The sequence below is a fragment of the Falco cherrug genome, chromosome 6, assembly GCF_023634085.1.
Source record: "Falco cherrug isolate bFalChe1 chromosome 6, bFalChe1.pri, whole genome shotgun sequence".
Classification (NCBI taxonomy): Eukaryota; Metazoa; Chordata; class Aves; order Falconiformes; family Falconidae; genus Falco; species Falco cherrug.
The window spans coordinates 86,886,267-86,909,852 of record NC_073702.1 but is presented as its reverse complement, the minus strand read 5'-3'; the positions used below and the strand labels follow the sequence as shown (position 1 = coordinate 86,909,852).

General features: G+C 40.8%; 1 protein-coding gene across 3 annotated transcripts in view; it reads left to right on the top strand.

Moving 5' to 3' along the window:
* The window catches only part of SMYD3 (SET and MYND domain containing 3), a 419,814-nt gene that overhangs the window by 209,461 nt on the left and 186,767 nt on the right, over nucleotides 1-23,586 (top strand). The window lies entirely within an intron of this gene.

Genomic DNA, 23,586 nt, shown 5'->3' with positions numbered 1-23,586 from the left:
AACTGACAGCTGATAGAGTTTAGTATTTGCAGCTTAAAGGTGTAGATCCTCGGCGCTTCTGAAGAGCGAACAGGAGTTGAATTATTTACGTTATTCAGTGCAGATGTCTTGCTTTCAGTCTCATCGTTCATCATTGCTCAGCAAGCACCTGTGTTCATACATTACGTCATAAGTACTGCAAAATGAATATGTAATTTAATGTTCTTTGAATATGACTCTGATTCACAGCCACACAATGACATGCACAACGGCCATGACGTATTGCTTGTTCAATATATATGCAGAATGATAGTTGAACCCAGTTATTCCTGTATATAAGAGACGTCTTTACTTAATAGCTCCTGTGCCAGCAGGGGATTGTGCTCCTTTAGACCGGATTTAGCCATGCCAGAATGATGTCTGGGAAGAGCCTCCCTGTAATGCTACTTATCAGATGGGCAAAAGTAGGCCTGTAATTTGTTTTATCTTCTAACTTTGAAAGCATAAACTTTAAGGACTCTTGTTCATGCTGATAGCTATAATGATGAGCTCAAGAGCTGAATATAGGGCTGGACTAGAATTCCGTAGGTTAGAGGTGCAAAACCTGTAGAAACCCCTGAATTCTTCTTGTGTTGCTTAGGAAGAAAGCTGAAAGACTCCAGATCTACGTGGATGAATAACCACACCCAAAACAGACCTTAAGAAGTTGATAAAAAGCCTAAAGCAAATGAAAAACACAACTTTGTTATCACAGTCAGGGAAGACAAGGATAATCTGAAATTGCCACATTGGTTTGAATCTTGCAGAATAATTGTACAGAGTACCTTATGTATAATGATAACAGCAATTCATCAGTCAGGTGGAACTGGCTGATTAAGTCTAGATCTTTTATTCTAGATCTAGAATAAAAGAACCCTAGAATAATTTGGGCTGAAAGGGACCTTCAGGGGGTTGTCTAGTACAACCCCCTGTTCAAAGCAGGTCTAATTATATCAGGTTGCTCAGGGCGGTGTCCAGTCAAGTCTTGAATACATCCAAGGAGGGAGATCTACAACTGCTCGGGGGCAGATAAATTCCTTACATCTAATTGTAATCTCCCACCTTCCAACTTGTGTCCACTGCGTCTCATCCTACTGCTGTACAACTCCAAGAAGAGTCTGGCTTTGGCTTCTCTGTGTCCTCCAGTCAAGTAGCTCAGGAAAGGAAATGAGATCAACTGAATTGCAGTGGCTGGGGCCAGGTAACACAAACTGTTCACGGAGTGGGGGTCACCAGCCCTAGTGATTACCACCAGTCTGGAAATGACTGGCCAGTACATATCGGTGTGTACTGCTCAAACTTACCATGAACCACCAACACCGACCATTAATGAGATGCTGCCAAAAATATGTAAAAGCACTCTTGAAATTTATCGACTCAGGAATTTCCAGAGGTGGTTTTTAAATGTAGCTCAAGTCCTGTTAGAGATGGATAAAATCAAAATGGAGCAGATAAAAAGCAGAGCTATGAAAATGATTGATTATGGGGAATATGAAGAAGTAAGAGAGTTTGATTTGTTCAGGCATAATGAACAAAGACTTTGAAAGGCATCTTACTGCTCCCTGTAAGTTCATTAGCACTAATAGGTATAAATGGGAAGAGGTAGATGAATACCGTTGATTAGAAAAAGGTTTTAAACATGAAAGCAGTGAGGTCTTGGAACAGCCTTCAGAAAGAGCGGTTGTAAAAATACATGAAACAGAAACAGAAACAAAACCAAACTGACTTTGACGTGGGGGTCTGCAGGGGTAGCTTTTGCTGTATATGCCATTTGTTTTTTCAGGGTAGACATTGTGTTCAGGAGGAATTTACCTGGCATTTCAGTACACATTGTAGCACTTTGGGTGCTCCTGTCATGCCCCGTTATTTCCTGAGCACATGGACAGGATGAGGAGTGTGTGTGCAGTTTGTTTGGCACATCCCAGGTGTTCCCTGGTGCCTGCACCCTGTGAGTGTGTGGTAAGACTTGACATACCATGGAAAGGTCCAGCGTACTTTGTGTGTGTGTGTGTCTGTAAACCCTCAGTGCAGTGAGCCCACGTGAGGCCAGGAGCTTTGCTGGTGTGTCAGCCAGCTGGGCATGAGCTTTGCATGTGCATTTCTGCTGAGGAAGTCCAAGATAAAAATACAGCAGTCAATAGAAAGAAACATTTGTGAAAGAGATGGGATGACGTGGACTCAATGTGTACCCTGGGTCCCGATGCTTTCAGACCCAGGTCTGTCTCACCACAGCATCACAGAACGGTCAGGGTTAGAAGGGACCTGTGGAGATCATCTAGTCCAACCCCCTGCTAAAGCAGGGTCTCCTCGGTCAGGTTGCACAGTCGCATCCAGGTGGGTTCTGAATGTCTCCAGAGAAGGAGACTGCACAGCCTCTCTGGGCAGCCTGTGACAGCGCTCTGGCACCCTCACAGTAAATTAGTTTTTCCTCGTATTCAGGTGGAACTTCTTGTGTTGCAGTTTGTGCCCATTGCCCCTTGTCCTGTCACTGGGCACCACCGAACAGAGCCTGGCCCCATCCTCTTGCCACCTGCTCTTAAGCTATTTGTGTGCATCGATAAGGTCCCCTCTCCGTCTTCTCTTCTGCAGGCTGAGCGTGCCCAGCTCTCTCAGCCTTTCCTCACAAAAGGGATGCTGGATCCTACAGTCCCCTCATCATCTTCACAGCCCTGCCCAGCAGTTCCCTGTCTCTCTTTAACTGGGGAGCCCAGAACTGGACCCAGCACTCCAGATGGGGCCTCACCAGGGCAGAGCAGAGGGGGAGGATCACCTCCCTCGACCTACTGGCCACACTTGGAATGCCCCCCAGGATCCCACCAGGGCTCGCTACTGGCTCACGGGCAACTTGCCGCCCACCAGACCTCCCTGGTCCCCCTCCGCAAAGCTGCCCCCCAGCAGGTCAGCCCCAGCCTGGAATCCTTGGGTGGACACAGTGGTTTTCCACAACTGAACAAAAATAACCATTTCTTAAAATATTAGCTGATTTTTTTTCAACTCTTACGTTTTATTTGGCAAAATTATATGCCCTACAAGCCATTTAAGACAAATCATGAAACTAAAAGTTGATCCTAATCTTGTTAAGAGTTTAGTTTAGGACAGCCTGGCTCTGAAGCAAACAAAATAAAAATGAATTCTAGCTGAGATCTGCTTCTACTATTTGTGATTCTGAAGTCGTAATTTGAAGTTCTCAGCTGTTACAGCATTTCTACATTTTATGTTTAATTTTAAAACTGTTACCTATTTTGTGACCATAAATGGGATAGAAGAATGGGAAGGCACTGATAAAACAAATATTTCAGGGTAAAATAATAAGTTAGTGTTAAATCTTTTAAGAGTAACAATGAGAGGGCTTAGGCAGAATACAGAAATACCGATAAACTGGTAGAGGAGAGGCAATTAGTGACATGGAAGTTCAAATTGGAGAAAACGGGAAATACAAAAGGATATTGAAGAGGTGGGTTTTTTTGGAACAAGAAAGTATTAAGGAAGTTATTGATAAAATAGTTTCTTCTCTAGCATTTAAAGATCAAAAGCAAACAGTAGAAACTAACAGTGCTGGCAAGAGATGGAATGAACAGTGGTTTGGAAAGGCATATGCGGCTGAAAAAGAAACAGATTCTGTCTTCTCAAAAAGGGGATGTCTGACAGATAATTAACTGATGTTTGCGTCAAGGTCAGTGACTGACAGTGACTGAGCGTCTCCAAGTTTTTAGATAAAAAGGTCTTTGAACGAGATTGATCCATAGGGGTATTTACACTGAATTAATGGAACTGCAGGCTGGGTTGTGTGAGCCCCCATTGTTTTGGTTTAGATCGGGTTTTGCCTAGCAAAGCTCAGCAGTATCGTATTTTGTGTCACTGGGAGTTTTTATCAATGAGCAAAGCTAAAAATAACGGCATATCTGCTGCATTTCTAATGTAACCTTTTAGCACAAGCACGCTGACCACTGAGCTTCTGAATTTATATGTTGGGATGCTTGACTTTGTCCAAAGCATAGATTGGATAAATCCATATGAATTTGCTGGCTCCCAAAACAAAACTTCCATCAATTTCTTGTGGGGTAATTGTGTATATGATCACATCTGTTATTGTAGCTGTTTCTCAGTAGTTTTTGTGCTGGTATCATGAAGAAGCGCTTGATGTTTGGCGAAAGGACTGTTTTTGAAAAGGAAATCTGGAGCGGCTGCGTTGCCATACTGGGAAAAGCTGAAAGCAAGGTGCTCAGCCATGCTGCAGCTTTCATGTACCCGCTTTCATCTTGACACCGGTGACTTCCAACATGAAAGAGGAGAACTTGTGTATGGGGAAGATATGCAGATTTACTAAAGCTAATCAACTGAGTTTGTACCTTCAAAAATAACTGTTGCAAGGCATGTGAGAACTTGCCCAGATTAAGTCAGACCTGTTACAGAAATTGTGGTGGTACTTAAAGATCTACCGGCAGGAGGAATTTCCCTGTTCAGGTTCCCATCTGAGTTTGAGCTCCAAATCTATAGTCTTGGTCCAGCAAAAATTAGTTCATGATCTGTTTGAGTAAAATTTCTAGGATTTTTCTCCATAACTTGAAGAGATGTAAAGGTTTTTAGTGAAGAACAGAAGCGCATTGTTATAGTAAGTGTTCAAGTGTAATGAGGGTGCAAAGAGATCTACATTTAATTTACTAACTTTTTTTTATTTTTAACATTATTGATCACAAAAGTGATTAGTTTTGATATAAGCCTTTTTACATGTTACCAGTACCCAGATAACAGTTGCTATTTGCAGTTTATGGATGGATAGAAAGACACAATTGTTGTTCTTTGATAATAAATACAGTTCTGACTCATATCAAAACACTAAACTTAGCAGATGCAAGTTCATTAATGTTGCATTTTTAGGGACCATTGAAATCTTGATTTTTTTATTATTATTTGTGGAAAATTATGTTTAAGAGACAGTTCTAGAACTGAAATAAATATTTTTGAGGGCAATGAAATATGCTGGGAAAAAATGCTTTCTTTGAGCACTAAAAACTTGATCCCAATGCCATTTAAAAATCAGTGAAAGTTTGATTTCAATATGCTTTTGATTAGGCCACAGTGTGTAACATCTTTGAAGTCAGGTGCATCTTAAATACCTTTCAAAGCTGTAACAGCGTGTTTTTAGGCAGTACCTTTTACTAGTGTGTATTAAACTTAAATGTAGCCAATTAGATCAGTTACAGCATATATAGGGGGTGTTTGTGAAGCAGAGATACAGTACCCTATCAGAGACGTAACATATACGCATTACAGAAATACATACTAAACCAGAATTTAACCTTGAAAATGTCTATTTATTGTCCTTCTGTCTGGGCATTGGTGGGAGAAACCAGCTCGTGGGGTCTCTTCTTGGCTCAAAGGAGGTTGTTAATTTTAAAAAGATTTTTGTTAAAGCCCAAATGTTGCAGATTAAGATTGGGATTACAGTAGGAGACAGCAGGCATTTTTAAGGAGAGTTAGAGATGCTCCTTACCCTTTATAGGGAAAGCTTTTCTGCAGATATATGTTACTGTGCAAATAGAAACATCTCTTTTCTTTTTCACCTCAGCGGACACTGATGTTGTTAATGTGATTGATGTGTACATATAAAAAACTGGAGACCCTCCTTTGTGAGGGTCCTTTAGAAGGCTGTAGCAGTGGGGTTTGCCGTGCCTGTTCAATATGTAGGGAAACACTCTTGTTCCTTGCAGGTGATAAATTATAGCATGTTGACCGAAAGTACAACCTTGCATCTTGTAGCCCCGTTCAGCCATGTCAGATGTTTATATGACAAGCAGCCATTCAACAAATTAATGGCTTCAAAAAGCAAACCAAGAACACCTACGGTCTCTGTGTACTTTTGTCCTCCTTCTAAACGCAGTAAAACTTTTGCCGATTTCTTGAGGTTGGCAAAGCTTTTAAACAGCTCTCTATAAATCATCGAGAGTATTCTGTTTCTGCTTCCTGGAGGGAAACGTGCATGGTAGGATTCAAGCCAGTCATTTAAGTGGTCCTCAGGGGCATGGCATCAGACTGCACTGTGGGTGCCTTTTTATTGTCATCATATGAAGCCAGCAACTGTGGCATAACTGGAATTTTTGGGTGTAGAAATTCTGGAGAAATTTGGTGTGGTGTGGAAATCCTGGCCGTGTTCCTGTGGCCAGCTTGAGGCAGAGCTTGTCCAGTGTGCAGGAGGGAAGAACAGGACATGAGGTGCTATGAAAAAGCAGTTCCAGGAAACCAAATCAAGTCTGCTTGAATGCTTGTGTTGGGTAGCAGCAGATGCAGAACTGCCAGGCAGCTTTCTGCTGGAGATGTGTAAGGTTTGAAGAGTTTTGGTTCTTCCTTAAAGCGTTGCACCTTGGGTCAGAATTATTTACAAATAACATGTAAGTAACAGCCTTTTGCAAACACCTGAGCTGGATCTCCTGGGAAACTGCAGTTGTTTCCAGAGTTCACTTTCATTGGAGAATCTGTTTCTAGCAGCTTTTCCATCCCTCCAACTGGTGGGCAAGTTCAGTTTTTCCCAGTTTCCTGAAGACTCAGCGGCGCTTGTCGCTGCCCGTGACTAGGGCTGCAGACCTGTGTGTCCGTGCCACCCGGAGCCTTCACCGCCACTTGCTAGCACCTTGCCTGGGCTTCCCCAGGGATGCACTCATGCGGGAGCGGCACCGGCGTGGCGTTGTGCCCCTGGAGCCATGGTGGCGCAAGGCTTCAGGAACCTCTTTGCTCAGGTTTGGTGCTGGGGGCAGTTTGTCCCGGAGCAGTGAGGCTGGGCTCCTCAGGGCACATTTCTATTTCTCATGTTACGATGTGTTTCTGAATACTAATTACCATTTACAACTATTTTAATGTCTGCTGAGGGACTTAGCTTGAAGGGAGCAAAAAGAAATGCTGGTGATAGTTTGAAGAGTACAAAGGCCACATTTTTAGCATGTAACAGTTTCAGAAGAGTACAAAGGCTGCATTTTGTAGCAAAGCATTTGGCTTGCTTTACATTAAACGTGCCCTCAAGTTCCATATTTATTTTTAATGTATTACTCCTACAGCTTCTCTTCCACAGTGATTTTTCCCTTGCTGAATAACATCCACGCAGCTTTCCTTGTCCCAAACAGAGCTGTCAATCTTAAAGTTTAAATTGGCATCATCCTTCCCCCAGCCCCAGCTGTCCTGTGCTTCCTTGAGTTCTTGTCAGTGTGGTCAAAGTATAGTGCACTTGTACCCGTATGTTTGAAGTTCTATACTGGTTTCGTTTCTTTTGGATAGTACCTAGTCTATCACAGTGGTCAAAATTGTTTCTGGCATCCATGGAGATAATTATAGTGTGTCATAATGCTGTAAATAGCATATTGCATTGATCTCCTTACATTACTGGGGGAATGCTAGATATGAAAAATAACTATTTGGCTTATAGTGAGAAATCTAGAGGTTGATGTTCTTCTGTTTTTTAGCATGATTAATTAACAAACTTGGCTTAAAAGAAGAAAACACCTATGAGCCTTTTCTGGGTTTATTTAGTCTGCGGGAGAGACCTGTTTCAAATCTTGAGCTGAGATGAAATGCATTTAACAAGAATTCTGGCACGATCAATGGCAAAGCTATCGGGGGAACGTCTTGCCATTTTTAAGGTTGGACTGCTGCTTCTGTCTTCATCCTAGTCACTTTTATTTATTTATTTTTCTTCCCAAAAGATACTTTTTGGTTTTGATGTGTTTTGTAATTCAGATTTTTGTTCTATTTTAAATCTTCAAAGCAAAAGACATCATTGCCGCAGTGGATTGTAATAGATGCTATTGCATATTCTATACAATGTTCTGGTCCACTGGTCAGTCTTCTTTGTTAGGGAACCTGCCAGGACCCCAATATGAATGCAGGGTGGGTTTATTAATTTAGGATTTGGACACTGTGTATATGTTGTAAAAATGTGAATTTGTTATGTGTGTGGGCTGTAGATGCAGCAAAAATAAATAAATAAATGTGGCATTTTCATCTACATTTTGTGATTTAAGGGCTAAATAGAGCTATATTTGCTCTAACAGTGCCAAATATGCCGCATGCCAAAGAGTATTCAGACAATTTTTGGCAAACTTTGGGTTTGAATGAACAATTTGTTACCTCCATTAACCTCAATCCTTTGTATCTCTCAAGTACCACAATAATAGAGCATCTGCTGTAATAAGATGTGGTTTCTAACTGTAGTACGTATTTAGAACTTTAATTATAATATTTCCCCAATGAAACATGGGTTGTTCCTTGATTTAACTCCTTGTTTGATATTTCTGTTTCAAAGAACACTCAATTCAAGAATTTCTTTAATTTTATGAACATGTGCTCCTGATAGAGGAAGTTGGACTAGATGACATCCAGAGGAACCTTCCAACCAACATTTCTGTCATTGCTTGACTAAAACCATGGCTGTTAATGACTTGCAGACTTGCAGATTTGTCACCTTTGATAGCAACAAAGGCAGTAAGAGCTGCTACATTTGTAGTTTTTAGAAGGAAATAAGTTTTGAAAGAAAAATGAGGCCAAGACATGGTGATGTGAGATCCAGTAATGGGAGTACTCTTACCCAACTCTCAGTAGAGTTTGCCATAGTAGAGTTTGCTGACAAATTTACTTATATTGTGAAATCCTGTGTAATATAAACAATAGTGCTTCATGGTTCCTGTGTAGTTAGTCTGAAAAGGAACGTGCTGGAGACTGTGCCTTGTAAGGAGCTTGTCTCCTCCCTGTTACTGAGGATTATTTTAGGTGGGACACAAGCAATTCTGAGAGCCAAAGCAAACAGGTCTTTGTGGGAGACCTTTATCTCAACAGTCTCACCATCGCCTTCAGGACAGTGAAATTCAAGTCATAAGATATTTTTGCTGAGATGGAGCTTTGCAGAGCCCATCACAGTATTCAACCTGGAGTTTGTCATTTATATTTCTTTTTTACTAAATCCTTGCTTCACACCACTCTTCCATCTAGCTCTGCTATTAAACCCAGGAATGATTAACCACCAAGCCACCTAAATTATAGCCACTTTCCTACCTGGTTTATTGTGCTTTTGAGTAACTCTGTTTGTTTGGCTTGTTTTGCAGGTAAGTAGCACTTAGCACCTGTTAGTCAGCAATTTATGGTAAGTGTTTTGTACTTAACAAAAACAAAGTTAAAGTCGTGTTTTGTTCTTTAAAGGGAATATACAAACTAGGGAAGTAAGTCATACAATTTATTTTTTTACAGATGCTAATCTGTGCCCAGAATCTTTGCAGATGTTCTGGATTTACAACATTTTTCTCTTCAAAGTATTATTCATCTGTTGCAAGAAGAAATAAATATAAACACTCAAGGCAATATTTCAAGGAAGTTGAGCAAACAATGTTTACTTTAAACAAAATAAACAAATGGGGTTTTCTCTTTTACTCTCAACTCCTTTCAGCTATAAGAAACTTGGAAGTTGTTTGTAACTAAATGAAAATTGCACACACAAATACAGTATATAAACCTTGGTGTCCCTTGACATTTTTTTGCTACACAGTATTTCTTAAACTATTTTGATTATCCTGCCTTTAGCTTGATGGAAATACTGTTAATATTTAGTTCTTATCTATCTTTTTAATTAATAGATCTTATTGTGTTTCCTAAAAGATGCCAGTGTCATCATGCTTATTGTTCACCCAGGGAAGTGACAACAAAGGTGGAAAAATGTGTCTTGGCTCAGTGTCAGGGCTCTGACAGGGCTCAGGATCCTCAGTGGGTGCACAGGCATTCTAAAATAAATCCGACTTTTCTAGTATACATCACTCGTCTCATCAGTTTAAAGTCTTAATATGGCACCTGGTTACTGTCCAAGCAAACTGTAAAATCTGTTTGCTCATTTTTACTTTTTTTCCTGCCTAGCCCCTCCAGAGGCAGTTACATTCTTATCGTACTGGGAAAGGTGTTACAGCTTTGCACTGCAGTGTTTGGTATCTAATAAGTGTACATGGTACATTTTTTTCTTGTGGTAAGACCGATAGGCTCTCAGCATTTGACACAGATGCTGTTTAAGTGTTTGATCCACTTACAAAGTCACTGTGTTTTTCCTCCTCGTAGTTTTGACTTTGTAGGAGATTTTTTGTTATTGCTAGACTACATATGATTCTTAGCTTGGTTTTTTGTATTTTGGGTTTTGGGTGTTTTTAAACATTTTCTCCTTTCTTCTCTTCATAGGCCCGTTTTTTTTTGGGTTTTTTTTTTTTCCTGGAGCATTTTTATTTCGAATTCATGTTGTTCGCTTCAACTGATCACACAACTCAGTCGTCCTTAGTCACAGAGGCTTTTTCTTTCATCCTTACCATACCCTGACAACACCTGTAAGTTTCTGATCTAGTCTATGTTTATTTTAAACTCTAGTCATTCAAATGTGTTTGCTATACCAATGCCTTAATTAGCAGATTTCCTTTGGCTATATTTTCTCATTTTCCCATGACATCTTCTCCAGAGGTTTGCTTGTGCTGCCTGCTTTCTGTCATCTTTTGTAAAATGTTTTGCCAGATGATTATTGCTCTACGTCAACTAATTTTCTTCCCAAAGATTTTTCTCATGCATATTTGTACATGCACATGCAAAACTCGCATTTGAACACAGGCTGACAGAGAAATAAGATGTGTGTCTGCTAAAACTGTCGAGACCCGAATCTGGCCATGGAGTTACCTGTTGGGTGGGGAGGTCAGCTTTGAATTCCTTCTCCCCTCTGAGATGTCATTCTTGCCTTGCATCCCCATTTTATCTCTTGTGGGCTAAGTTGGTTACATTGCTGTGTTTCCATAACTCAGTGTTTTGAGGGCAGGTTACAGGGCCGGTATGGTCAAATCAGAAGGATGAAAGGATACTTTTCATTCATGTTTTCACTTGTTCTGTCTGGTCAGGGATGGGGAGGTGAGTCTGAGACTTAGAGCCTTTCCTGGCAGAGGCTCAGCTCGTGGTCCAGCCACAGGGAGTGGTTTCAGGCTGTGATGTCCTGGCTCCAGCGCCTCATTTTAGCCCTAGAATTAACAAGATCTAGCTGGACCTGCTGATAGCTTTTGCTATCCCAGCCCAAAGCACTAGCAGTCTTTTTGTCTAGAAAAGATTATGTGTGAACAGCAAAGTAAAAAAAAAAACTAACCCTGATGCTGATTGGCTTGGACATATTTTACTGGGAGGTGGGATTTATACTTTTTATATAACTTACTTTCAATATGTTTTCCTAAGACTGAACATATTTCCTAGCGTGTTTTCCACCTTCCAGCAGAACCAGAGTGTACCATATCTGCAGGTCATACTGCAAACACAAATCTTAGGTTATTATGGTCTCAGAAATTTGTAGCCTGCGATTCTGCATATTGTTTCTGGGGCAGTGCTTTCAAAAAGGTTGTAGAAATATAGAGACTTAACAATGGCCAATTAATATTGTTTTAAATTAAATTTTAAATTAAAATGTTTTATGAATACATTGGAAATAGTAGCATCAGAGACTTTTTTGACTGTCATAAAAAAGGGGGGGGTGAAAGAATCATCCTTATTAAAAAGATACCCATTGTGCCTCTAATAACAATGAGTTTTATAGTTAAAGTAAGGACTGAAATGTATCACAAGATTATGTATGAAAATTATGATGCATCCCTTCAAAACTGTATCACTTATTCTTGAAGTGCTGAGTACATTTTGTGCAATTTCCCAAAAGACAGTCATCTGAACAGAGGTAAAATTAATGTTTTTAAATTTTCTTGTATGTAAGGGATTTCTTGTATCTTGAACAATGTTTACTGTTCCTGTAGTGAATGATCTCCAGCAAGGCAATACCTTACATGCGTGGAAGTTCCTAGAAAAGTGACTAGTGAGTACCCATATGTAGCTTATATAAATATATCTAGAGGTATTTTTTTTTTTTTTTTGCTTTTACCTGGGAGTTTCTGTGTTGAAGCAGTTCTTCAAAGAAACTAATGAAGATTTGTCCTCTCTAAAAGTTTTTTTTTTTTTTAACTTGTATTCTGGATGAGCCTATTAATTGAAGATACCTTTACCAGAAAGATCCCCTTCTATTCATCCGTTGACTGTGGTTTGGGATGGGCACTGGCAGGCGCCTTCCCCGGACAGGCTTCCTGACTCTCTGGCAGTGTGGGAGAGGAAAATCTGTCCTTGTTTCTACTGGCAGCAAAAAGCTGCCATGATCACTGGTCCTTCCACCATAAAATTTCATGCACTGTTTATCTTTGCTGGTTTTTTCCTTTGGGAGCTGTTTTGCCGTTGTACTCTTTATTCTGAAACAATATAAGTTCTGGTCAGAATTTAGGCTTTACATTTTCCCAAGAGTATCATCAGCATTATAACAAGCAATGTAAAATGCTGAACATCAATGGAAATAATGGTCCCGTTTCCTTTGTGTCAGTAGATGTATAGTACATCCCTTTTACAGGCAGGCAAGATTAGATCTTCTATTGGCTTGAGACGGCAGGGCTTTACTCTCTTATAGCACCAAAAACCATAAGCAGGTTGTGTCAATAGAAATAATTACACTGAATCCAACACATCCCATTTCACGTCTTATCTAAGTAAAGCAGCTAGATTATATATTTATTAAAATAATAATAAAATACCAGTTCATCTCTGTGAGGCTCCATTTTAATGTGCAACTGTCACGTTCACTATGTTGTAACTCTTTCGTTACTGTTGTTTAATCAGTGAAGGAAAGAATAAAAGCGGTGGCTGGCTGAGAGATGTATCTGCGACTTAATGTTCTCAGTGAGTTACCCTGATACACTTATGTCTTGTGGTTCTTCTCAAATTTTTTTGCTAGCTGCCTTGTTGGAATATGTAAGGTGAAAATTCAGGTGCTATTTTGGAAGTGTGAAAGCTGTGCTCTCACTTTCACGAGCCTTTCTGAAAACCTTGGGAAAAGAGATGAAAGCAAAGGGATTATTTTATGTAGCAAGAGGACAAAGCACTCATTTGTTTTATGCAAAAATTCCCACTTTCATATCAGAGGATAACTATATGGGAATTTATTCTTATAATAATTGAAGGGATTGATTAAAGATTTTGTGGTTTAGTGGCTCTTGAAAGGTAACAAGTAACTAACACTGTTTTGGTTGTTTCCTACTATTTCCTTTAGCATACTTTAAAACAACCCCCTTTTTAACTTGTTCAAATGTTACAACTTGTGTCAAGCAGAGATATGTCAATTAGTTTCCTGAGACTGAAAGGGTCTCGACCTGATATGGTTTAAAGTTCTCGGTTGTCAGGCTGGAGGAGCGTACACCATTTCTAGAACAGCACAAGCGGCAATTTCTCTGCACTGTTTTATCAGTGTGGCTCAGGAGGGTCTCATCGCAGCAGAGATGGGTGAACGAGAGGTTGTCCCTCTTTTTTTGACTTGAATCCTTTTCCCTGTCTGCAAGCCCTTTCCACAATGTGCAAATTAATGTCACCACTTCAGTGGTGACTTTGATGATGTTGGGTACTTGTCTACAGGCTACAAGATAATGTCACTGAGCAATCAGGTGCTGCTAAATTGTAGTGGTGATCAAAATGGTTTGTTGGGCCGAATTCATACTAATAGCTTCTGGAGGAATTTCTGTTCCCTGCTATATGTATTCTTTTTTTAAAGGTTTTTGGGTTGGTTTTTTTGTTTTGGTTTGGTTTGTTTGTTTGTTTGGGTTTGTTTTGTTTTGTTTTGGGGTTTTTTTCCCCTGCATGCTTTGTAATGCTTCAAAACAAAGCCATTTTACTAACTTGACTTTGAAGCTGGAATTGTCCAGTTACAAATTAGAGCCAACTGACGTGATGCCTACACCCCACTTAGAGCAAGGGGGCTACCTGGGCGCTGGCGCTGCTGCTGCTCAGGTCCTCTCCTCTGCATCCAGGGTATCCTGGGACATGGGCAAGAGCAGGACCTCATCCTTCAGCCAAGCAGCGCAGGTTGATTGCCAGTAGGGATGCTGGCATCCCTGGTATACTGGCCATGCCTGGGATCCCATGCCCTATGCTCCAGGCCCATGTGCAATTCGTCATACTTTTTGACAGTCCTGGGAAGAGGGGATAAGCCAGTTGCAGTGGAGGTGCAGCTGCTGAGATGGTAAGCTGTGATCAAACTAAGGCTGAAAATCTTTCAGCTTTTTGTGGAAGGAAACAAATTAGCATATATATGCTTAGTCCTGGGGGTTTCAGTTGCTGTCTTTTGTAGCTACAACAGAAATACAAATCCTATTCCTGTGATAAGCTTCCATGTGGTTATTACTGAGATATGCTCATTTGTCGAAACTTAATGGACCACAAAAATGAGTGTTTCAACAAGTGCATCTACATTCATGTATTAATTCAGATGAGGAGTGCTCTTCTGAAATGAATTTCCCAATCAGTCCCCTTCGGTTCATTTTGGTTGAGCAGCAGTCCTGGAGTGCATGAACTTGATGCTTTTTTAATGAAACTGAACTGGAGGATGTGCTCAGGGAGTCTTGAATGCATTCCAGGTGCAAGCGAGTTTCTGGACAAGGCACCAAAGCAGAGCTAGTCTGAAGTTTAAAGAAAGACACAGAAAAATCTGGAATAGCTACAGCAGGGGTGAGAGATCCTCAGCACAAAATTTTGCTTTACAGACCAGTTCCTGTTTGCGTGTAGTACCTGCTGACATGTACCTGGTCAGTGCTACCCTATGCAATTTGGGTGCTTACTGCCTCGTGGAGTTAAAACATCTCCAGTCTGGACAAACATACTGTGTCCACTTCTATGATTTATACTAACACAGTTCCTGCATAAAATCTTACTCTTTTCATAGTGCTTAGTACTGGTAAAATACCACAGAAATGTGTGTCCTTCTGCAGATTGGGAAGATGAGTGTTGGTATGTGAGGAGTGGCAAAGCTGAGAATTATGAAGTGGGTGCTTCTGCCCATTTCTAAAATGCATTCATGCATTATTCAGCATTTCTTCCTTTGAAAAAGCCAAGTCTTGATTGTATCTAAAGAGTCAGCATCCTGGCTTTAACGTTAGAGATGTGTGAACCTCTTCCTTCGGCCACAGGGTTAATGCCACATATTGAATGCTGGTGAGCCATGTTCTGATGCGCTGCGCCTTTTCCAAGTACCCTGAAGAATAGGTCCAAAGTAAAACCGACCCTTTGGGGTCAATGACTGACAAGTACACCTTTGTCCCCCCTTTCCTTACAGGTGGTCATTAATCTCCAGAAAAATCAGAGCAGCTGGTTGTGTTGGGTCATTGCTGCTGTGTCTTAGTCTTCTGAATACTTTGGGGAATGACATGAGGTTTCTGTGGGTTTTGATGTTTACCGGGTTCCAGGCACTGGGCAAGGCATTGGCACCTTCCTTTGTACCAGCTGAGCATGTCTGATTAACAACGTAATAATTCAGCTCATGAAACTGCTGGATGAAGTTCCGTCTTACCGAAGGCTGAGGGAAGATGTTGTGAAGTCACTAGTGTGACAAGGATAAGCCAGAGTGGCAGTGGTAAGGGAGGCTGCTGGTGACCGAGAGAGAAAAACTGACTGGAAAAGACAACAGTAAAGAAGCAGAGGAGATGAGTGCACTGTAAAAAACATTCAGAGTCCATAAAAAATTCCAACAAAGCTTTTTTTTCGATCAATAATACTGAAGATGGGTTAAAAAAATGCGCCAGGGCCATTATTATTCACATATGTGATGATGTTCATAAGGATTTAATTGCAGCAGTAATAATTTCCTGTTATAAATAACAGTCTCAAACTGCTACGCAAAGGGAGTTGCTGTTTTTACCCCATTTCTGTGCACGGGGAAAGGAGATGGCAGAAGGGTACAATTACTTGTTGGAAGCCACTCAGCAGATCCAAACAGATTGAGCAGCAGTTCCCAGATAACCCTAAAGTTTCAGATCAGTGTGCACGGTATCTGCACACCAGCAAACACCAGTTTCTGGCTCTGTGGCGTAGCATGGGCTCTGCTTGGGGGTGCTCACCCAGCCTCTGGGACCTTCCAGCACCCTGGTGGCCTCAGCCTGTGCGGTTGGTATCAGATTTGGGACCGGGAGGAGGAAGACTGGGGGTGGACTCCTCCTCCTCCTCCTCCTTCTCCCAGAGGTGGTCAGTGTTATCCAGTTACTACTGATAGTTATGTGCAGACATGCAAAATTTGTGTGTAATCTGTCTAGTTTGACTAGCTACCGCGATGTCCAAATTTTGTGGAGTGGCAATTTTGTCAGTAAGTTGCCCCACATAATTTTGTAGGTATTAGTAAATTCATTTTATGTTCTTTGATAGGTCTTATTATCTAATTTATTTTAAATGGTGTGTGTCAGTTCAGTAAACACTGGTTCTGATTTAAAAAGCATTTTCGCAGGTGCTTTATTACATTTGTATTCAAGAGGCTTATGCTCCTTTTGAATCCATTGGATCTAATCACATGCATACGGCATACGGATGTTCAGTTACTTTCAGAAGCAGATGTTTCCACCCACGTATGGACGGATTTCTGTAAGATGAAGTAGAGGCTTCTCTATCAGAGAAAACCGTTGTCACTGTCAAATTCTTTGCTCTTGTCGCTCTACTGCATCTTCCCTAAGCATTAAATTTGGTTCCAAAATGTGCAAATGACAACCAGGCAGGGGGAGAGGTGATAAAGCATCTCCAGAAAGCCGTTGTAACTGCATCAGGCACACGATCCAAGGGCTTTCTTCTATCAGAGCTGCTGGAAGCACCGTGTTGCTGGCGGCTTCGGGCTCTGCTGGGGCACGCTGCTGGGCTGGGCATGCGGTACCCCATCCACATCCACCTCACCCCATCCACATCATCCACATCACCCCTTTGGACCGGTCACCTTTGAAACATCAGAGGGAGGTCAGGGGGTGTTAGGATGGTTGTGTGGAGGGTGAAGGTGAAGCAAGGATGTAGGGAAGAAGGCATTATCGGATTTCCTGATAAACCTGGCAGCTCTTTTTGCTGCCTGGGTGCCCATTTCATCGCTCATTTCTGAGCTGCATTCTCCCTCATGTCCAGTAGATGGTAACGATGTCTTAAAGATGCTGCTTCATCCCTATTTTGATCGGAGGAAATACTGGTACCACAATTACAAAGAATGTGCTTTGTTCCCAAGGATTATATACTAATGATTCATTTTTACTACTTTTTTAAAATAATTATTTTATTTTTATTTCCTGTAAGTTAATCAAGCTGCTGTGATAGCAAGGCCTTGGTCTGTATTGCTCACTCATAATGTTTCAGCTTAGATTTTGTTAACACTTTCACAGATGTCACTGATTCTGTGTTATCTGTAGACTTCTTACAAAATACTATGATAAAGTAGGATGGGCTACATGATTAATGGCCCTTTCCAGACCTGAAATTTTATAAATCTTCCTTCCATGGTATATTGAAAAGATAACTAAGACTCCCTACACTACAGAGGAAGAAGGGGAGTTTTTTTTGAACTAAAACTTCCAAGTGCATTTATCTGGCTTCCACAACCTCAGGGTCAACTGCTTTTGATAACTGGAATAAGCGTGGGTTGGTTTTTTTTTTCATAACTTGCTAGGGGAAAACACAGTTTATGTGCCACATTTGCTACCTTAGGGAGACCATAAACAAGCTACTAATTGGAATGGCTTCTAATTTCTACATCCTGTCTAAATGTCCAAAATTACCTGAATTTTGGAGGTGCTAGGGTTTTCTAGGTACTATTTAACAATGTGAAAATCAGGCTACATTTGGCAAGGCTTGTCTATAAACCAAACTTCCCATTCGTTAGAGAAGCTAACCAGTAAAAAAACAACGATAAAAATAGACCTAATAAACAGATAAATAGTTAGGCTTGAATACAGCGAGAGTAATTATTAAAGATGAAAGTACTTCTGGCATTTCAGTCCATCTGTTTATATAGGCTTTTCTATACATTTTATCAGCATAATGCCTGAGCAAGTAATTGCATCTAAAACCGGCATTATAGTTTTGCTGGATTCTGATACCCGATTTAATGGTTATGCTCTTATCCTGTAAAAGATATTTAGGAAGACACCTATGTGTATGCACTGTTATAAAGATAAGTATTCTTTACTCCATCAACTGTTAGGATTTTTTTCAAAGCTGTTGACACTGGTTTTGTAGTGCAGCTCTTTTAAAGCTATTCTGAAAGGAGGTCCAGTCACCATTAATTCCTGTGGAAATTAAGCATAATCACTCGGAGAAGAGAGCCTTTATTTAGTGAGTTTAAAGCTCATTATACAATTTTGTGGGGGGAAAATTACTGTGCCTGTAAATTAGCTGCATTTCCTAATGAAATAACTTGGCAATTTTTTCAGCTTCCTTTGATAGGAACAAAAATTATAGTGGCACTGGAAGGTAAAATCATGCTATTCCTACTGGCAGGTTTTCCATTTCTAGAAGAAATTATAACTGTGAACATATTTTGGTTCAGATTCATCTCAACATGTAACAAAAGCATCTTTTGTCACGGTGTTTTTTCATCTCTTCTTTTCCAGCTCTTTTATTAGAGCCTAAAGCTGGCTCCACCAGCCTTACTCGCGGTGTATGATGACACAAATTCTCTGGGGGCATGTGGCTTTCTCAAGCAATAAAGCATCATTACACTCCTCATTCTTGAGGACACACTATTTCAAGTGTGAATCATGTTTCAAGGGCCGAAACAGCAGAACTCATCATGTTCATTTTCCCCAAAAATGAGGCTTGGATCCTCCCATCAGGCTTGCAAAGGCAAGCGTATTTACCATAGGTGTCCGGGCTTATCTGGTTTTATCCTGACATAGTTTTAGACGGCAGCAAATAGATGGCATTTTAAGTGCTTTGGCTGCTGCTGCCAGCAACAGGAGTGGTAAAAGACAAAATAATTGTTTTTGGGCAGACTGTCCTCTTCCTACCAGCAGCACCCTCACGTGTGAATTAACAGGACAAGCTGGTGCCTATAGCTCTGCAATGCATACACAGCCGTCTGCTAAGCCAGGTGTCATGACTCTGTTTCAGCAGCTAAAAGCAGGTGTCCATGGACCTGCTTTAAAATTGAAAATAATTTTAAGGATGCCTGAAATAATTGCTGTTCCCTGAAATTGGTTGCATTTTATAATATTGATATTAATCATATGTACTCATGGAGTGTGGTTGTGATTCTCTCATTTGGGAATGGTATAAATGCATTTAGGGGCATATGGATTGGTATTCTCAAAGTTTCTTTTTTCTATTCCTGCTTTGGTCAGTTTTCACCTGTATAAAATAAAGATCTGGGAATGGTTTGGCTGTGGAAAATAACATTAAGACAGATTGATAAAGGAGTATTCAGAAAGGTCAGCTCAGTGTATGGGTGCCACCTTCATTTCTTCACACATTAACTGTTTGTTGTACAGCCACGGTAGGATGCGGTTCTCCTTGAAGTCTTTTGCAAGTGCATTAAAATCAGTGAAAAATGAAATTGGGTTTTGTTACATTTGATCAATGTATAACTTTACATCGGTGTGAACAATATTCCCTCAGCAGTTAGGAGCTGGTACTGAAATTCTGGTGCTGGCCAGTGGTTTTGGGGTCAGGCTACCACAGAAGGTCGATAACTCTGGTTTCAGACTTGCTCATGGTCCAGCACAGAAAAGCAAAGCCATTTCTCAAATACCAAGCCTGTTGATTTCTGTGTAGAGTCCCATTTAAAACACAGGGCTGCCTATGTCAAACAGGTCATCAGGGTGAAAAATTGTATTTCTATTTTGGATGGTATCAGAATGTAGCTTCCTGAAGTTAGTACACCTAAGTCTGAATTTTCGGGACTCTTGTGTATGTATGCTACCACTGATTTTCAGTGCTCAATGGTAGATGGGCAGCGCTTTTCAAAGGTGATGTATTTCTGCTTAGCATTTTCAGCATCTGAAGAGGGGGCCCTGAGATAGTCACTAACAATAAAATTCATTCTCTTTGGAAATATGGTGAAATTAAAATGGTGTTAATTTACTAAGGCAGCCATTTCTGAAAAATATAAGATTAAAAATTTATTTCTGATTAAATTGAAGTTTCTTGGTTTGGTTTCAGCCTTCATGTACTTTATTTTTTATAAATCAAAAAGACAAATAAGATTGGTTGTGGCACAGGACCAACAATTAACATTAACAAAGTTATAGGATGGAGGGAAGGAAAAAGAAAAATAAGCAAATTTGAGGTGAAGGGCACATTACTCCATTGCTGCTCTGATAATTAGAGAGAAAAAATTAATAGTCGCCATAAAGTATTTTAAATATGAGAGTCTCTTATTAGGTTCTTTGAGAGTGTAATTAATCACTTGCAGCCACATATGTTCTTTGTGTAGTGGTGTACAGTACTAGCATTTCATTAAAAACCAGTTCAATGATAATGGGTCATTCAAGCTTCATTTTCTCTGGAGAAGGCTGGGAAGCTGAACGCATGCTGCTTCATCTCCGGCTGCTGTGCCGCTGTGCTGAGCAGGGTGGTGCAAGCCAAGTGGCCGGGCATTGCGTTCCAGACCCCGCCTTGGTATGGTGCAAATGCTGCTGTGAGCCCCTGGAGCGGAGGGACGGGTGTAGGGCAGTGGTCTGACACACATGCAAGGCAGTGGCCGAAGGACAGGGTGCCAGCGAGCCCTTTGGCCAGGCTGGCCCACGCTCCCTCACCCAGCCTTCCCCTCGGGCAGCGCAGGGGACAATGTCCCCGGTGGGGGGTGCTGCTGCTGGAGCATCTGCCGGTGTGGGGCTGATGTATGTGGGCACCATACATGCGCACAACAGCCGGTGGGGCACCAGGCTGATCCTCATCTGTCAGTGCATCGTCTGTCCCTGTGTTTCATCTGGTAGTGGGTGCGCCGATGACCCTGTGCTCATGTGGAGGTGGAAGTGCCACTGCTGGAGCTGTTTGGGGACGCTTATTTGATATTACGATATATCTAGATGCCAAATTAGATGAAGTCTTTAGGCTGGAACACTGTCAGGCCGCTGAATTTACATGCTGCTGCCACAAAATCATCTTGGGCTTGCCTCTTGTAGCCTTCTGATACAGCAACTGCAGGTCACAGTCAAACTCCAACCGAAGGGAAGTCCCATGGTTATGTAGAAATATTTTATTAAAAATATAAAATCGATGCACGTAATATATTGCCCTAACGATAAGAGTTTTTTGGCTGTAACAATATTTTTTTTTAGCAACGGTCGTGGGTTAGGTACTCACAGCTCCTGTACTGCCCTAGCGAGTTTGCACGACAGTGAAGTTTAGCGGTAGGCAGACAAGCTGTTGGAGATGCTCCGATCGTTGCTTGGTATTATTAATCTCTCAGGGAATGAGATAAATTCAGATTTTGCCTATGGCATTCCATGTTGCTTCTGAGGGATGGGATGAAATGCCAGCAAGGGTAAGAAGGTGCCCTGGGTGCCCACTGGGGTTTGGGAACTGAGAAGCGTTCTTGACTCTGAAGCACTATGGCAAACTGCAGCATCTTGAGGGGATAATTTTACATAGAAAGCAAACAACAACATACAGACATTTTACAGGGAACCTGGGGTACTTCAGGGAGATCAGATGAACAGATCAGGGTCAGCCGGCAGGATTGCCAGGGCAGAGTCCAGAACCAGCATCGCCCAAGCTCCAAGAGCTGGGTTCCTGAGTGGGTCCTCACAGAAGGTTGGGAACCGCTTCGCAAGTTCATCACTGCATCCTCCTGGGGTGGCCGGTGGCCTTTCATGAAGCATGCAGTAAATGAAAGACATTTTCCCATGCAGCTGAAGAAATCTGAAGCCCCATCCTGTCTTCTACTTGTGACTCACCTTCCTTTTTGAAATACATCTCACCGGCGTTACACGAAAACACGTTAGTCTCCTGGAGTCGTGCTTGCTGTAAATGAAGAACAACATATGTTGTGTAGTCACACCCTATTTTATATTTTACTTTGTGAAGAATCTTTTGCCATTAGCTTGTTGTTGAAGTCTACAAAGTACAAACACAGGAAGCAGAGCAGTTTGGATAGGGAGGGGACCTGTCAGTAGCTGATCAAGGATCTTTTTTTTTTTTTTTTATTATTCTTAAATATGATTTAATGCTCTGTGAAAAGAATTAAGAATCCCATTTTACACTGAAGCATGCTGTTAATGTGCATATAAAAACCTCAGCAATTTTATTGACAGTTACAAATTTACAGCTGCTGGTGGTGAATTTTTTTAAAAGACTGCTTCCCTTTCCCCAGGTCTTTGCAGAGCATTGTCATAGCTTGCTATTAGCTAAGGTAGAACCTTATTTAGCAGAAATGCATAGGACTTCAATTTCACTGTATACATCAGGAAAAAAGAAAATCGATGTGAAGCCCAGACTCAATGTGCTGAGAGGACTGTCTGTAGAATACAGAAAGAAAACCATGCTCGGATTAATTTTTTTTCTTACACTTTGGATGTTAAAAATGACAGAAAGAGGCTACTGTTGGTGAGAGTTGTGACTATTACCTTCTGTTTAAATTTGGGGTTAATCCTAGAGACTGTCAGTGTATGTATCTAATATTTCAAGTACTTAGTATTAATTTCTATTTAAGTTAATGGAAGGATGAGTATTAAGAAACAATATGTGCATTCGCAGTTTCACATGTGCGATGCATATCCACTGTGTATGTATGCAGACAATTGCCACATACCCAGGGTTATATGTGTACGTATATAGAAATGCGCATAGATGTTCCAATATGTATGTATACATATATCTGACTTTTTATATGATATATATATATATCATTTAAATATATATCTCATATATATATATCTCATATATAGATATGATATAAATATATCTGTATATATATATAAGAACCACGGTCTGAATGACTCTTTAAATCGTGAATGAATATTCACAATTCTTCTTGTGATATGTATACAACAGCTAATCATCAAGAATATAGAGAGGTGAAGATAATTTTTATTTTCAAACAAGAGGTCTGAAAAAACCCCAGTGCCCACCTTGCAGAGCTGGGTCCCGTTAAAGCGTTGCCGATGGGGTCTCCGCGTGGTTCAGTGCAAACACAACCATAGCTGTGGCACAGCGACCTGCAGCTGGTAAGGGTGCTGTCTGGCCAGAGAAACCCAGTGGGAACAGAAAGTGAGGGTTTGTGTGATCCTGTTAATTTTTGGTCTAGGGGCAGCTTCTGTTAATTTGACTGTCACTTAGAAGGATCCTTATAAACGATGTTCTTTAGGCTGGTTAAAAAACAAGGAGCAGATTTTGTGAAATTTTGCAAGCCTGGAAAGTTGTTGTTTCATTGGATTTAAAGTGGACTTATTTTCTTTTTGTATAACACCTCCCATGATGTTTTTTACAGAAATGTATTTAAAATAATGTCTCAGGTGTGTATGTTGGCCAAAAATATACTTCTTAGTCAAAAATCGTGTTGGGTGGTGAAAAATAATCTTTAGTAAAGCATTAAGAAAAAATATGGAACTTTTGAGAAAATGGAAAGGTATGATTGTATCTATTCTGCTTTTGAAAATGAAAAGGCTTCTTTTTTTTTTTTTTTTTTCCTAATCCTACTGAAGCTGCTATTCTGGCCTAGGTAAAATGGCACTGACTGGTCTTCCCATCAGAGTATGGAGATATTATTTGTGA